This window comes from Egretta garzetta, unplaced genomic scaffold, assembly GCF_000687185.1.
Source record: "Egretta garzetta isolate BGI_Z169 unplaced genomic scaffold, ASM68718v1 scaffold584, whole genome shotgun sequence".
Classification (NCBI taxonomy): Eukaryota; Metazoa; Chordata; class Aves; order Pelecaniformes; family Ardeidae; genus Egretta; species Egretta garzetta.
In genome coordinates, this window is record NW_009259529.1 from 22,425 (window position 1) to 38,577 (window position 16,153).

Genomic DNA, 16,153 nt, shown 5'->3' on the forward strand with positions numbered 1-16,153 from the left:
TCTGAGGCGGCCGAAAATAGGTCAGAAATAATGTCCCCCCCGTCCCCTCCGCCAAGTGCCCGCGTACCGGCCGCGGTGCCGGGCAGCCGGAGGCGTTGCTGCCTTCTCCCTCCTTCCCTTCCTTAAGAAATACCGGGTTCTGCCAGGATTGGAAACGCCGTTTGGGGTTTTTATTTTTTTATTTTTATTTTAAATATCGTTTCTTCGTGCGGCGTGGAAAGTTGGTGGCCGAGCGTTTAGGAAGAGCTCCCAGCTATTTCCTGGTGCGCGGAGGGCGGCTCTAGCGGCGGGGTGTAGGGCAGGGCGCTGCAGGTAGGCGGTGCGCGCTTTCAGCAGATGCTTGTAACTCCCGTTACCATCCGTAGGGTATCTTCAAGGGGTGAACGAGCCTTGGGGCGCTTGCGGCAGAATTTGCGTGATCAGTAAGGCTCTGGAAGTAATCTTTCCGTTCTGTCTTGTGTCGTTTTAAGGAAAATTTTCGACGGAACTTACTTGAAAACTTTCATGATTATGTGTTGCAGACATACCACTTTGAAGAGAAATTGCATAGCGTAATGGATTTTAAAACATGATAATTGGGGGGGTTTATGGTCATGTTGATGATATAACTAAAGAGGCATTCACGCTGAAGCGTTTAAGCTCACTTCCCCTTTCTCCTGGTTGCAGTGGATTTTTCTGATTGAAAGGTAAACAAAATTCTGGTTGAAGCCTTACATTTTATCATCTAAGTGGGCATAAATGTCTGTTTGTTTTGTGGGGTTTTGCTTTGTTTCCTAAGGAATTCACTCAGCTGACTTAATGTCTTGTACACGAGTAAAGCCTGAGCTGAAATCCAGACGCATTGCTTTTTAGTTTGCTGGACCGAAGAAGTAGGGAATGCTACTGGCGTGATCCTTATTACTCAGGAAGGGAATGTGTTACAGTTTCATCCATAAAATATCTCTTATTTAGCATTTTGATTGTGAAGAAAAAACTACTTAGCCCTTGCTAAGGGATAACCGCCATAGTCCAAACCTGGTGCAGTAAAGCTGTGTTTTGGTGGAACGTTAGGGCTTTTTCAGGATGAAAGAATTCTGGGTTTGTGGAGGAGCAAATTAAATACTTTACCGTAGTTTTTATTATTCCATTCAACAATTCATTCCCCCTTAGAACTGTGAAAATATGGTTTTGTATGACACGAACAGGCTCTGGCTGAGTTGGCTGTTATAATATGTGAAAATATTCATTTTGTTCTTAAATTGACACCTGCTTTATTAATATAATTGATTTGTTATCTTTGCTTTAATTTGCAGTCAATATGACTGGCCTGGGTAAGGTTTGGTGTGAGTAGTAATCAGTAATAGTAAAGCGCACGTAGCAACCAAAGTCTGTCATCAAAACTGTGATTTTCAGAATGTGCCAGGCAAACCAACAGATTTGTTGATTCAACTCAATTTCTGTAGAATTTAGTTCTGGTTTGAGTTCAGCAAAACCTCAAAAATGACACCTTGGCTTCAAAAGAAATAAGCCCCAGTGCCACTTGTGAAGCCACTGAAGCCCCAGTGATGGATGTGAAAGCCCTGGTGATGGATGTGAAACTGTTACCTGGCACTCTAGTTTTGTGGCTGTAACTTTCCCCTTGGAAGTATCTGGGTTCCAAAGCTCGGTTCTAAGACCCTCTCTTGCATTTTATCCCATGTGGAAGAATTAGTGGATACCGTTCCCAAGCAGGGAGCGATGTGAAAATCAAGATCCTTCGTGTTTCCTGTTGACTTCGCTAGTCAGTTCTCCCCTGAGGAAGACTCTGGCAAGTTCTGGTGGACTTGATTGTTGTGATTTTAAGACCTTGTGAACACCCTGTGACAGGATGTTTCCGTCAGTATCTCACTCTCACCAGGCTACGTTCTGATGTTTCGGTGCGGGCTTCTCTTTGAGGGTTGCTGGAAGTGCCTAGGATGGGATGTGTGCACCATGGCCATCTGGCTGGCTGTGGAGGTGGATAGGAAAGCAAATTCTGGCAGAGGGGCGAAGCAGATGGCTGTGAGCGGCAAGGTTTTGAACTGCTGCAGGTAAAGATATGGGAGCCCTGTCTGAGCTCTGACTCTTGTACTGTTGCTTTATTTCTTTGAAGAGAACCTGGTACCTTTGTCTTGGCCTGGGTGCTCTCCTGAACAAATGTGACAGTTAAACTGGTACCAAAGATGGACCTCGGTGTGAGGACTGTGATAAGTGGTTGGGGATTTTTGTTACTCTCGGCCTTGTTTGAAGTTGTTAATGATACAGACTGGTGCTTCTCATCCTAGCTTGGTGAATGATTCATCTTTTTGTGTCTTCGGTCTTGAAATCCTTTTGTTCTTTTTCAACCCCCAGTCCCTACAGACTACAGGGTAGGCTTGGCAGAATATGCCCCCTCGTTAACCAAGGTGGAACTGAGTTGCATTTTTGCTGTGTGGGGTTTCGCCCCTCCCCTTTTCCTCCATATGGAAAAATCCAGTCTCACTAGTGCTTTAATTGTTTGCATGCCAGGATAGGCAAGCAGGATCTGCATATTGACCAGCAATTGTTTGATATCTGTTTTGCCAGCCTGCTGTTGTATGTCAGGTGCCTCTGACAGGCCATCAGCGCAGAGAGCACGTAGCCAAAATAGATATTCCTGTGAAGTACCAGCACATTCAATTTCTCTTTTGGTTACACTGTCAGCATAATTTGAGAGTTTCTTGAATTATGAATGATTTAATCTTGCATTCATTTTCCTGACTAGTGAAAAAGCTTGGGAAAATGTGATTTTTTTTTTTTTTTTTAATGAAAAGTTTGTTTATGTAGCAACCTTCAAATGCTTTACGTGTAGGATATAGGAACCTTCAAGACACAATCTTGCTGTTTTAAATCAGGAGCAAGAGACTGGGTTTGATTGGTTAAATCTGCTCAAAAGCCACTTTTTCTTCTCCCTGTGAGCTTGCTACAATCAGACTGTGTTTCTGAATAAATGCTACTTCTGTGTTTTTCTGCCACAGCTAGGCAAAACAGCAAACTATGTCCTTACATTCTGTCGACATTCATGCTCCGTATGTTTTCTGTATGGCAATACACGTGCTTTTATGTTTGTTAAGCAATCTGCTGATTTTGGCCTACTCTAGCATTTTACTAAGCACCTTTTGATCACGTTCATTCATGGGATACATCTCATGGAGTATTGTGCATGGAAAACTACGTCACTATAGAAGTATGAACAAAGCAGTTTAATGTTTATGCATTCATTTCTAGCAAAAGCAGTTGGTATGTTGGTAATGTGGTGTCGCTGATGTTTGTAGAAGTTTGTCGTACAAATTGTCTTCCTCAAAGAACAATACATGGAACAGTTGTGGTAACAACAGTATACAACAAAGAGTATACAAGAAAAAAAATCTGAAAGGGAGGAAATAAGTTTGCCATAGTTTGGGGTCAGGGAGAAGTCAGGTGAGCAAATCGTGTTTACTTCAAGCAGGAAATCACTGACAGCACTATTCTTGGAAAGAACAGGCAGAGAAATAAAGAACAGAATGGAACTTAGCAGCATTAAACTTGCAAGCAGAACAAAAGTTGAAAACACTAAAGCAGATTGAAACGACATTGGTTCTATTTTTCATTGAATAGTTTCAGTGCTGTCTTTTTTAATGGATTTTCTTTAGAGGCTTTGGAGTTGGGAACGTTTTCATTGCTAAGAATCTTGAACATTATATTTTGCAAGCAGTTTTGTTGGGAACAAGACATGAACTCTCCCTTATCAATATTTCTTTCTAAAAATAAATGAAAAATTTCCTCATTTCTGAATTACATGGCTTATGTCAGGAAAATTGAAAACATATACTCTGTACTATTTTTAATTTTCAAGTGAAAAGTTACAAATTTGCTACCTCTAATACTATGTAATTATACGTATATGTATGCATTTAGTTTGCTGAATCTCCTTTATAAAATAAATCACAAACCTGCACACACCACACCCCGAAATTCTTAGAATTAGGAAGAAACAATCTACATGATTCATCAGTTGTGCGGGAAGCCTTACCTTTGACTTCTGACATTTTGAAATAATAACCTGGCTTGGTTTTCAGATCTAGCTCTGCTTACTGTAATCATAACCTTGTTCTAGTGTTGTAACCTCATGAATCTGTCCCTGTTACTGATCATGACATAGATCATTCATTACCTGTTGTCAAGCTAGTTTAGCTTATAAAGCTTTCTAGCTAGCAAATAAACTGAATTCTCTTTATGCTTTAAATTATTTTCTAAAGCTAATAAGCAAGGTTTCCCTTTAAATTTTGGTGTCAGAATGGCTTGCAGTGTATCTTTCATCTTCTTTCTATTTAAACTTACAAGAGAAACGTAGTAGAAAATAAACTTACAATAGAAATGTAATCCTTCTGCAGGTGCTATTCAAAGAAACTGTACTTTCTTCCCAGACTGTCATTTCAGTTGTCACTTGATGATTTTTCTGCATAATTATTGTATATTTCCAAGTAAAAAAGTTTCAACGAAATAGTGTTGTTAATGCTACTGGCTTTTACTAGTGGAGGTTTTTACATAACTATCTTTTAAACTACAGTATATATTGCTTGCCTGACTATTTATATGTGGCCCATCTAGCTTGCATATATATAATTTTTAAATATTTTCTGAACTTCCTGGGCAAACTCTGAGATTATACCAGCTATCGGAAAATTCTGGGGCCTATGGTTTCATGCACCTCTGACCTTAAACCCCTCACCTCAGTGAAATAATTCAGATCAAAATGTGCCAAGGTATTGAGGATATTTTGAAGTGCCAAAACAATGAGGCATAGATAGTAGAAAACACACATTTTACTGCTTCACGTGTAAAACAGCATAGAGGAAAAAACCGTACAGTGTTAGGGGTCAATACTAGACCTAAAGGTGGAAGTCAAGATGGAGATCTCCAAGTTTGTGGCCATTTTGTCAGGCTGGACTTCTTTTTCTATTGAAAGCCCTTGCTGCTGGGGCAGAAAGCTCTGAGCCATCGGGTTTTACCTGCTGCTGATTTTACTTTGCATATTTTTAAGGTAGAACCTCTTCTGTGGAAGGGACATTGTATGGCGCTGAAATGAATTTGAATGTCAGCTAATGCTCCAAACGTTTGGTCTGAATTTGGGTTGGTGACTGGAAAGCTCTAACAGACATGTACCTACCATTTGACTTGTGAAAGGTGTAAAAGCTGGCGGAGTTTAGATGGAAAGATGAATTTTCATGGCTGGTCAGTATGGTCAGCTGTCGGTTTGTCCTCGTCGGATAGGACAGGAGGGAACCAGCCACGCTATTGGCAGGGGGGGGGGAGACTGCGCGGGCGTTATGTCATATTTAATAGGTGTGTTTGCTTATTCTAGTAGCAAATTCAAAAGCAGCATATAAAGGATGCAATGATTATGAAACCTTAGTACAAGAATTTCTGACTAAATATGACAAGTAAATTGTAGGAGAAAAGGTGTGAACAAAAACTATTCCATATAAAACATTGTCAAAAATTGTTTAAATAGCATTGGTGACAGTTCAAGCTAATTCAGAAATCAGTTTACTGTTTTGTTTTGATGTAACCCTTCAAGTCTACCCCTTCAAGCTACTGAAGGTGATCATTAGACTTGTTTTATTTTGAATGTGTTATTTTGGAAACAGACCTATGCCATTTTAAGTTTGTGTCAGTTTTTTTAGCGGCTTCTCAGGCGTCAGTGTTGTTCTGTCAGTTAAATGCCACATGGGGAGGGGGAGGTGAGAGGGGTGTAAAGCCTTCAAGCCGCAAAACAAACAAAAGCAAAACTTGAATTTGGTAAGGCTGCTATATTTGTTTAATATGGACCGTTTAAGTAACTTTTATTTTGGCACTGTAGTGAGGGGGAAGCAACTCTGGCGCTGTGAGGGTTGCAACCTGGGGAGCTCGGGTGGGCGCAGGGGCGGAGCAGGCTGTGGTGACCAGGGTGTCCCTGTCTCTCTCTCTTCCTCCATCACAGGGAGTGGACGAGCCCTTCTTCAGCAAAAATTCTTCCTGTTCCCCGACGCCGGATCTGTCGGTCGGTAACTCTTGCGAGCAGAACGTGTTTCTGGGCCTGTTGGGACAAAGAGCTGCTGGAAGCTGCTCGGCTTTCCAGCCTCCTGTGCCTCCTTCAGGAAAGAAATATCCCTGGTCTGGGTTGCCAGGGAGGGTTCCCAGGTGGGTGGTTGCCTCCTTGGGAAGCTCGGTGTGTGAGGAAGGAGCGGGACATGCCGTGCTGAGCAGGGGGGAGGTTGGACTGGGCTGACGCTTGGGCTCTGGGGCTGTGTCCTTCCCTGGGGGGGAGGGGAGTACTGCCTCCTTCCTCTTTCAACATTTGAAGTGAACATAAGGAAGGAATGGAGGGTATTTTACCTCAGGAATGGCCGTGAGAAGGGGCAGTTGCTCTCACCCTGCCACTTAAACCTCTTTGCTTGGCTGCGCTGAGGCCCGGGCGTAAGGAGACGGCAGCGCTGAGGGACAGGTAGCCAGAGGGGAACCACTGTGCCGTGCTGCCGCTCACCGTCCCTTCCCCATCGCTCCGATGGCACTGCTATTTGTGGAGCTGTGCTTTGAAACAGGATAAGGAAGCGATCTGATCAAGCCCTGCAAAAATAGATTATTCTAAAATGGTAACTAATTCATTTTAAAATGCTGTCCCACGAGTGCTGTGTTGGCAGTGTTGTGGGGGCGATGTACTGATGCTGTGAAGATGGGAATGAGCACCTGGGGCAGAAACTTCTGAAGCTGTTGCTGCTGTGGAGGACTTCATGTAGTTTCATGGGCAAAGTTGGCTTAAATTCTTGCCGTGTCCTTGCTCGCTTCTTCAGGGTTAGATGTTAATATCGCCATACTCTTGCGGATATATCAGTGCAGCTGTTTGTGGAGCCGTGCTGTGTTTAAATTGGGGAAATGTGGTTTAAATAAAAAAAAAACAACCCCCCAAAACTTAAAAAGTAACCTCCAAAATACCTGTAAAGGTTTGTTTTGGTGGTGATTGTTTTTTTGCCCACCACAACTGCCAGCACAATTGCAGAGATGACTGTTAATGGGGTGGGTGGGAGCAAGTGTCCAGGACTGCTGCTGATAATATATAATGTGCTGTTTTCTGATGGTGCTTACTGACATCCATTCTTTTGATAGCATAAATGCTGAGCTCTGCTCAGTTTCTTTAAGCTGCCATCACAGTTGTCCACCACTGCTGATCAGTGTCTTCTTTAGTCAACACTTGTTTCTTCAGAAACTTCACTTGTTGATCAAACAGCACACACAGTGCTCTACATACTGTGTTTAGTCCCTTCTCTTCTAAAGCAAATAAAGGAAAGCAGGGAGTGATTTAATTTTATTTTGGTTTGGGTGTGTGTTGTTTGTTTTGTTTTGTTTTGTTTTGCTGCTAGTAGCTGTTGGGCCAGATCTCCTTTGCTCCAGGCTTCAGTGTCAGAAAAGAGAGTTGGGGACATCAAGGACAGAACATTAATGTCTGGTGCTTGGCTGGTTTTGGTAATAGCTAAGTAAACTTACAAGGTTAGATATGTTTCAACTTAGTGCTCTTAGATTTGGAGGTGAACAGGAAATAAGTTGCTGGAGGTGCCACCTGCGGTTGCGGAGAAAAGTATGGCTCTTCTTCACCTGCTCAGTATAAAGATAAGCAAGCAGCACAAGCTTAAAGTCTTACACCAAACTGATACATAGATGTTTGCTTGCTCCAATATGTTTTTGAAAAGCTTTACTGCATGTTCTGAAATACTTCCCCATGACCATGTCAGGTTGTTGCTTGCAATGGCAGTCTGCTTAATGGTCTTTTAACTTTATGCTTGTATCATACAACAATAACTAAATTGCATTTTTTACTAGAATAATATGGATTTGACTGTAAAATTAATGCATGTTTTGTGTAACAGAAAAGTTGCAGGGAGGGTCTTAGAAGACCTATGGTCAGAAAATCATTAACAAAAGAAGAACAAAATAAGATTCTGTGTCATTTCTGTGGTGCATATTGAATAAAGGCAGTGGACAGAAATTATGAGAATGAAAACAATGTTTTGTATTTCTAGAGTTTTTAGATTTTTTTTTTGCATTGAAGATCAGAGAATCAAACTTTTCACTTCAATGTATGTGCTATAATGCTTGTCTCGTTCTCTTCTGTTAAAATGATAGGAAACTGGAAGCCAAACCACAAGGGAAAAAAGTGAAATCAAAGATTATGTGTTTAATGATGTGGTACTGTAAAGCCAGCCCCAAATCAGCTGACTTGATATCAGGTTATTAACATTAGGTGTTGAAAAATAAAATGGGCTTTGATACAGTACTCCCATGTGTTTCTGAAATAACTTAAATCTGTATGAAAGTCCTAGTGGGGTCACTGTTTTTCCATGTTGGCCCATCCAGCCTATCTCCACAGATGATACTAGTGTAGGAACTACCAAGGAAGTGGTTTTGTGACCACTGATCCCGGATCAGATTTACTGTCAGATTATCTCCTAATGTAACTTTGATCAGGCAGGCAAACTATCACATTTCTTAAGTTAATAAGAGTACACAATATATATCACTTGCCCCGACTTAATGTCTACTGTGGGAGGAGAGACAGTAACTACTTGGCATAAAGCCTTCCAATACAAAATCAACCTGTCAGATTTCTGTATTTACTGTCTCGTCGAACCATGACCTCAGAGCAGATATTGAAGCAGTGACTCAACTCTGTAAATTGTGCTCTGTTTTATTTACAGAGGACAATAATACGGAGTTATTACCTATTAAAAATAATTTACTGAGCATGTACTGTTAGATTTATTTTTCATTTCTCTTGAAATTGAGGATTTATTTTTTTAACTGTAAGTTTGCGTGCAGTGGGAGAGAAGTTGCAAGAGCTTTCTTTTGGACACTCTTCATAAAATATGGCAAAGTAATGACATTAACAGTCATTGAAGACGTTTTTATGCCAAATTCATCCATCCATGTGAGAGTTATTTTTCATTTAATGGCATTGCTTAGGACATGGAATTGAAAGAGATAACGCTTTCTGCCTTTGTATAATTAGGAAGATGACGTATGTTTTAAGTACACTAAAATAGACCCTTAATATTTTATGAAGAACCTGTTCAGTTGGGCAGAATCAAATTATTTTAGTAAGCTTCTGTCTCCTTTATTAATTCTTGCCCAGTGCATCCTTCATAAATTCTTGAGATTATGAGGTGAATGTATTAAGCTATGCAGTTTGTTCTGTAAGACAAAATACTACAGCTTGCCATTTATATTTTTTTTTGTTTACTGTAAGATCATTACATGCTTTTTATGTAAAGTTCCAGAAGACATTTAATTAGGTATTTAGAGTAAGCCCTTCATTTTTTCCCCTGTATTGCTCCTCTGAATAGATTGCTAGGAAAAGATAGATTGGTTGCATTAATTGAAAATTATAAGAAAAATAAGTAATTAATTGATTTACAGATGTATTCCTAGATGCATTACTTCTGCTTTATTTAGAGTATTTATTTTCATCACTTGCTAAGGTAGCTTGACGGTGAATGGACGCCTTAACTGCTGATTTACACTGTCCGCTCGCCTTGGTTCTTAGCGTGAGGGCGTAGTAGTATTTGGTTCATTTTTCTCACTCAGCCGGTACGTGGGACCAGAGCGGGACAAAGGACTGGATGAATGAGGTAGCATGTGTCCTGCACTGCCACTGCTTTTCATCAAAATGCTGCATTTTGCTGGTTCTGACTCGGAAGCAGTCACATTTGTGCCAGTTACTTCATGCCCTTTCAATCATGACTTTTAAAATGTGGGTTTTCTTTTTAGGGGAAGTCTTTGTAAAAGGCAAATAAAATATTCAGTTTGGTTTGCTCATGTTCTGTTTCCTCTTTCTTTGCAAATTGCTGTTGAAACCATTGCTTAATGTGGAAGAGGAGGAGGGCTCTCAGAGACGATGAATTTTTTGTTTAGTGTAAATCAGCAGCTGAAGGGAGAAGATGTTGAAGCTAGTGCCCTTACTGGGAGGAAAAATACAGAAGTCTGCTAGCATGGGGTCCATTTTGCAGCAGCTGGCCAGTTGCTGTGGATATAGCTTCATCGTACCAGTGGGATGTGCAATCTTTTGCCTAGTCAAGGGGCCGTAAAAGATAGGGGCTTATCACGGTGGGGGGAGAAGGACACATCAGTAGGAAAGCAAGCCTTTAACTGTGCTGCTCACAGAACTTTTCATGTTAAACTTTTTAATGAGTAAGCTTAGAAATAACATGTCATTTGTCAGACAGACAAAGACCAATGCAAGGGTAGAAAGGAATAAGCCTAATAAATGTTCAAGATGAATTATTGTATCACATATATGATCTATTAATAGGGGAGAAGAAAAGAAAGAAATGCAACATATTAATGACTCGCATGCTCAGTGGGAATAATCAAGTTGTCAGCTCAAAGTAGTGAGTATGTTGTTTTTATCAGTGTGCTGCATAGAGGACTAGATACTGGTGCTAAATTTAAAGCAAAAAGTAGGAAATTTTGAATTTTAATGCTTGATTAAGCTGGTTGTTTATTGAGCTGATTAAAATGCCATAGATATCTTGCATTAGCTTTATTAGAAATGGTGAATCAAACCTTGTCGTGGCTGTCTGGGAAGTCATCTAGGCTTAGAGAACCAGGCAAGAAGAAAATTGTAATAGTTGAGTTTTGCCCTGAGCCCATGGAATTAGGTCATTGTTTAACTATATTTAAGTAACAGTGGTTATTTACATTCATATAATTATTTATAACTGTGAAGCTTTAAAAAGAATTTAATTAATAAATCCTGATACAAAGCAGTCTATTCCGTTGACTGTTTCTGAGTGGTGGTCATGTCGCCTTTTTAAAAGAGGTAACCTAGATAACCTCCACTTAAGGGCTTTTTTTGTTTGTTTGTTTCTTTGGTTTACAACATGACAGCAATGCAATCCGAAATCAAATTAGCATTTCTTTTCTACCCCCTCACCTTTTTAATTATGGACGGCCAGGGTTTATTTGTAGTGCTGGGAAGCTCTAGTCTTCAACCAGAGCGCTGTGATACCAGGTGCCGCACAGCTGTGAAAGGATTTCAAAGGAGGACAAGAGGGTTATGCTTGATGCAGTAGTCCAGGCTCTCTCTGCAGGGGATGCACAGAGAGAGGTGAAATGATCAAAATAACAGGCTGGTTCTTTGCAGCACCATGCTGAACTAATACATGCAGTGAATTATGCTTTTTCAGCCTCACAGTAATTAAAACAAAAGAGGATATTAGCTTGGATGAGTTTTGGCTGTATGGATAGATGGGACATACTTCTCATCACATGCAGAGAAATTTGGCAGGTCTTGTGCACAGTCTTGCCAAAGCCTATGGAGAACCCAGAGAAAACTAAATGAAAAATACTGTCTAGGTTTACAGTCAGATTGTGCTATTGTGCACGCTCAGAAAGCAGGTATTAGGAATAGCCTTGCAGGTCAGGTCAAGAACTCTCTTTTCACCACACTGGGCTTCAGCTGAAGGCTGTGTCCAAGAAACAGCTAAAATTGGAATTGAAGACAGTTCTCAGGTAGGGGGACAAACCTGTGAGTCATCAGCACAGAGATAGATGGTGGCTGAATTTGTGTTGGCAGGTGCTGGATCTGTGAGCACAAAGGAGAAGAGGACAGGGAAGAAAGGTCAGGGATGGAGGTTTACAAAGCTCCTACAGCAACTTAGAAGCAAAAAAAAATACCTGAAGACTGTGTTAAATGAGCAGCTGGAAGAAAACTGGAGAAAAAAAAAAAACCATTTTGTTGTATTTTCATTTGTAGGATTCTGCATCTTTGCTTTTGACTTCCACTGAATATAAAATACTAAATCTAAGGCTGGAACAAGTTCCACTACTCAGAATTTTACGTGTTTTCCCTGTCTGTCTTTTAAAAAAGAACTTAGTCCTTTTTAAAAGAGAACTGGTACGACACAGGCTGTATTGCATTGTTAAACAAATGGAATAAATGTCGGTGCCATTTTGATGCAGCATTATGGTATCAGGATTTTACTGGAGCATTATTGATAATTTGTGGTATCAAAGATGTAATATCATGTGACATGCACAAGTGATTTCTGTGTTTAAAAATTCCAGATAATGTATTTTTTTATGCTCCACTTCCTCTGTTTTCTTCTCTCTGAAGCTAAGGCAAAACCAGTTTAGTTTCACAGCTTGCCTGCACAAGCTGTGATAGATTTTGTGTTTGTATTTCTCGGAAACATATGTACAGAAAGGATGCAAACTTCCTCTAAGAAGGCGTAATTAACCATTCTCTCTTCATTGTGTCCAAAATCTAAAAGTCATCAGACAAAAGGGAGATTTTGTTTGGTTTTTTAGGGTGTTTTTTTAAATACCCTGATGGTTTAAGAATACAGGGGAGATAGATAGACTTAAACAGTTTTAAGGTTTAGCAGGAGCTTCAAGGAGAGTTTCAGAATATTAGGTGGCATTGACCTAACTGTAATGTTTGCTCTAAGAAAGTGGGTTCTTGGTCTTAGGGCTCTCCCCCTTGTCCCCTGAATTTTGTCTCCTGAGAAGGGACACAAGATTTACCAGGAGAATTTCGTCTGACCTATGCTTGTAAGTTGTCTCCTCCCTGGTAACTATGTAGGACTGCGTGGGGGCATAAGCTGTATTTGATGACTCAGGCCAGAATATCCTCCTACCTCCTCATCGCTGTCTTGCTGCTGGTGAGCTGAGAGTCTCTCTGGAGATAAGGGAGGCTGTGGGCCAGCTAGGGGTGTGATGGAGTCCTCTGAGAGCTGGATTTTAGAATTCCTTGTTGAAGACAGGGTTGGTTTGGCTGACCATGGTAATGTCAGCTTTGCCAGAGCATGGGCTTCACGAGAAGTTTTATTTTTTTACTGTGTTTTGGAAAAATAGGTGTGAGACTGCTACACTTGAAGAAGGCTGAAAACTGCAGTGCAGGAACTGAGGGCAGATGGGAGAATGCTGGTAGGCGGTACATGTATGGCTGTTGGAGAGGACATGATAGGGGCTGTTAGTAGGACGCAGGAAAAGAGAATGAAGAAAATGAGTACTGAAAAGTTCTAGAGATACTGCTCTTAGTAAAACACTTTTTTGTTTGTTTGTTTTTTAGTTCAAGCAGTATGTTTTTGACAGCAACAGTGAAGAACTGGAAGACTGGTTAATTAACATACTAAAATGGAGTATTTACCAGTGGAGGTAAGACATTCTTTGAACATACTGTGGTTTTGTTTCTTAGCATTGTCTTGCAGTTCCCAGTACAAGTAGTTAAGATTAATGGCACTGTTACACAAGCATTTCTCTGAGAACAAAGCTGGTTTAGGTTTCTGTACACCTCCATCTGTCTTTTCATTGCACTCTCAGGTGCTCAGATGCAGCTGCTGTAAAGTATCACTAAAATGATCAATTTAGAAAAAAACAGAATCAAGAACACTTTTTTTTTCCTTCTGATGGCCTTTTAATATCTGATATCCTGTGATCCGTTTTGCATTGTGGCCTCAGAAAAGCTTTGTTTGGATAACTGAAGAAGTGGTGAGCTAGTGTGGGGACGGCATGGGCTAGCCAGGATGTGTAGGAGATTTTCCAATTTAAGAAAATAAATAAACCCCCAGACCTGTGAAGGAAAGTAAAGTTTTGGCCCTCAGTATAGGATCAAGTATCTTTATTTTAGCTATTGGCAGGTGTTCAGTCTCAGTGCCTAAATATTTTTGAATATCAAAATGCTGTTTTGATTGTAAGCGTTAAGTAGCTACCAGAAGTTGTGAAAACCTCTGTCTGTTCTAACCGGTGTATTAGGGTAGTCTTCTCATTTATTATCAGATCTTCTGATACATGTTTATGTGCTGCATAAGTTCAATAGCTCGGTTTCTGAATACTAATTATATGCTTTAAAATACAACAATAAACTCATTAAATATTAAAATGAGTTGTGGATATTTCACGTCATTGAAGTCAGTAAGGTTTAGCTGTAAATTTGAATGGAACCTATAAAAATAAATACTTCTACTTGAGTTTCACATTTTCATTGGCCTTTGTAGATTAGCGTACAAAAATTAAATACATTGTCCAAGTTTGAGTTTCTCCTTTAAAATATTTAATCACTGCATAACACTTTCCATTACATAGTTCAAAGAACACTTTTTCTTTGCACTGATATGAAAGACTTTGACAGAAAAGTAGTGTTTTGGTTTATGTCAGCCCAGGGCAGTGAATGCTTCCCTTCAGACAGGTTGAGGTGCACATGGAACAAGCTGATGCTTGGCAAAGAAAAAACCATCCTCAAAGGTCAGCTGATAGACTGTAATCCCGAATACCTGCGGTGGCATGCAGCATTGCTTTCTGGATGCACCTTTTTGTGAACTGTGGCTCAGTATTTCTTACTGGTTTTGCAGTCAATACTGGAGCAAGGCATGGGTGCCACTTTTCCAAATACTGTTGGCAGTTGAGCAAGGGCTGTGTTACTGGATTAAAACACAAGGCACTGTTTTGTGCAGGCCCGTCTTTGTTTGCTGGATCCTGTGTTCAGTCTGCAGGGATTGCCTGCCCAGGCAATTTTTAGTGGGCTGGCTGGGGATGCTAAGTCAGCACAGCAGAGGAGGGAGGGAGTGGCCCCAGCTAGAGCTGAGTTAGACACAATAGAAATACCACAAGTGCACTGGACAGCCCTTTTGGCAGTAATGCAAGATGTGGCTCTCCTAGCTTTTTTTGTTGAATTAACTCATTCATAAAATGGACCCGCAAACTTGTCTAATTGGACTAGTTCTGGATTGTTCTGTGTTTTCCTACTGGTGACATGAGGGACCCTGAAGCACTTGGGAGCGACTGCTTGGCACAACAATTCCTGCAGGAACAGTTTTCCCTTCTCCTAGTGCAGCCAAACTGTTCAGGGACATAGTGCCTCTCATTGAGCTTGGGAGTCAGAGGTGTGTGATGTCTTCCTTCCTGGAAAATGTAATTTCATCAAAATGCAAGCTGGATGAGACTGCCCAATTGGCATCCTCTGCCTGTTTAAGTCCTTTTGCTTTTTCTTGAGTACTTTGAAGTGAGCTCCTTCCTGAGGCACTGGACAGTTTCATCACAGGTTTTATGCACAGCCCCCAAGGTTTGTTGCCCAATGACCAAAGGTTACAGCGGGTCTAGGATCTCTGGGTGTCTGCTCAGCGGCAGGTTGGGTTCCATTTGCAGAAGATATGCTTGCATTTTGGTAGATGGTGCACATGTGTTTAATGCAGGATGGCAACCCCAGAGAGTTAGGGTGTAGAACTTATTGATTCTAGCTTTAAAGATCACTGAGGACATCCCTACACAATCCTGTAGGCAAAGGAGTGGGAGAGGGAATTGTTGCAAAACCCTCTAGGTTATCAGTTGACAGTCCTAACGCTGCATACTGTAGCAAAACTTGTGGCATCATTCAATTAATCTGTTGAACTCACTTGATTGAAACTTGAATGATCACAGAATTTTTAGACAAGCTGGGTTAATAGTGTCATCTAGATGCTGTAGTTTTGATCTTGCAGTAAGGGCCCTTGATCTGAGTTTTTCATATTGTCATAACTCGGCTTCAGAAGCAAAATTCCTCTTACCCTCTCCCTGTTACTTCAGCAACGTACTGTTTCTGTGGTTTTGTAAACCACATGCAGAGTCCTTGTATTGGCTGTTAAACAAGGTCAGAATTAACTTCTTGTTTATAGTTAATAATCTAGACCTGTGCTATGGTGCTTGAAGCCTTCCAGCTCCTCTAGAGTGAGCACAGAAAGGTAAATCTTATCTTGGGTCATATGCCAAGATAATTTAGTTGGTAGGCTAGATGTAGCCCCTAAAGGTAACCTTGCTTTCAGGTGACTGATACCTGCTGTGGCAATGACTTTTTTTGCCAGCTACGCTGTTTCACTCTCAGTAGTACGTGCTGCTGCAGGTACACGTGAACACACCCAAATGTGTGTTCAAAATTTTAGAAACAAAAAAACCCTCCATAATCCATTCAAGCTCCAGCCAGGCTAGCTTTTTTGTGTTTACTGCTTCAGCATTAGACCCAGAAGATGGACTAATGTGTGTGAAGCATAGTCTGGTTTAGTTTTTCTGGCTTGCTTATTCCTCAAACCAGACGGTGCTTGCAGGAACTGAGAAGTTTGAAGGCAAGCATTTGCAGAAAATGTAGTCTATTTTA

The 16,153-nt window shown here is 40.8% G+C and overlaps 1 protein-coding gene across 3 annotated transcripts in view; it reads left to right on the forward strand.

Moving 5' to 3' along the window:
• The first annotated feature begins 13,103 nt into the window (after nt 1-13,103).
• Nucleotides 13,104-16,153, forward strand: part of FAM135A (family with sequence similarity 135 member A) — a 75,172-nt gene continuing 72,122 nt past the window's right edge. For all 3 annotated transcript variants that reach the window (XM_035893100.1, XM_035893101.1, XM_009637558.2), the window contains exon 1: nt 13,104-13,185. The gene's annotated coding sequence lies outside the window, so the exon portion shown is untranslated. The remainder of the gene's footprint in view (nt 13,186-16,153) is intronic.